This window comes from Nycticebus coucang, chromosome 8, assembly GCF_027406575.1.
Source record: "Nycticebus coucang isolate mNycCou1 chromosome 8, mNycCou1.pri, whole genome shotgun sequence".
NCBI lineage: Eukaryota > Metazoa > Chordata > Mammalia > Primates > Lorisidae > Nycticebus > Nycticebus coucang.
The window spans coordinates 25,587,664-25,588,668 of record NC_069787.1 but is presented as its reverse complement, the minus strand read 5'-3'; the positions used below and the strand labels follow the sequence as shown (position 1 = coordinate 25,588,668).

The 1,005-nt window shown below is 42.9% G+C and overlaps 1 non-coding gene across 1 annotated transcript; it reads right to left on the bottom strand.

The window, feature by feature from the left end:
* Positions 1-374: 374 nt before the first annotated feature.
* LOC128593059 (U4atac minor spliceosomal RNA) lies at positions 375-500 on the bottom strand. Its single transcript, XR_008382236.1, has one exon. It is a non-coding gene; the product is annotated as a U4atac minor spliceosomal RNA (small nuclear RNA).
* Between the last annotated feature and the right edge of the window lie 505 nt (positions 501-1,005).

Below are 1,005 nucleotides of genomic sequence, written 5' to 3'. Positions count from 1 at the left end.
ATCAAAACACTGTATCTGGGCTGTGCAATATGGCAGCCAAGAGCCACATGTAGCAACACTTACAGATCCACGTGTGGCTAGTGGCTATAGTACTGGAGCAGTGCTGGAGTAGTGCTTTCCAAATTGTGATGTGCACAGGCATTGCCTTGCTAAAATGCAGATTCTAAATCAATAGGTCTGGGTTAGGGCCAGAGACTGCATTTTTCACAAGCTTCCCGAGGACGTCCATGCTCCTGATTCCTACTCTGTCTTTTGAGTGGCTGAGGACTGGTGTTTCTCAAACTGGATTGAATATTGGGCTTCCCAGGGGAGCTTTATGGTTTTAATTTTTTTATTATATTTTCTTTTGTAACTGAGGAAAAGAGGTTTTTCTTTTTTCCAAAAATTGCACCAATGTAAGGCAAAGCTCTAGTGGATGTGGGTGAGTTGCATAGGTGTTAGCAGTACTGTCCTCACTGCAGGCACACTGGAGAGTAGCACAACCCTGAGAAAAGGAAGCTTCCCCGGGGATCTTTCAAAAATTCTGGAGAGAGTCTGATGGGATTTGTTAGAATGTGGCCTAAGCATCAGGATTTTTAAACTTTCCCCAAGTGATTCCAATGGGCAGCCTGGGCTACCCACATGGTGTTGCAAATGGCCTAGTTGATGCTTTTAAAAATCTCCCGTTGGAGAAGATATTTGCAGCTTATGTCTCCAACAAAGGTTTAATAACCAGAATCCACAGAGAACTCAAACGTATAAGCAAGAAAAGAACAAGTGATCCCATCGCAGGCTAGGCAAGGGACTTGAAGAGAAAATTCTCTGAAGAAGACAGGCACACGGCCTACAGACATACGAAAAATGCTCATCATTTTTAATCATCAGAGAAATGCAAATCAAAACTACTTTGAGATATCATCTAACTCCAGCAAGATTAGCCCATATCACAAAATCCTAAGACCAGAGATGTTGGTGTGGATGTGGAGAAAAGGGAACACTTCTACACTACTGGTGGGAATGCAAATT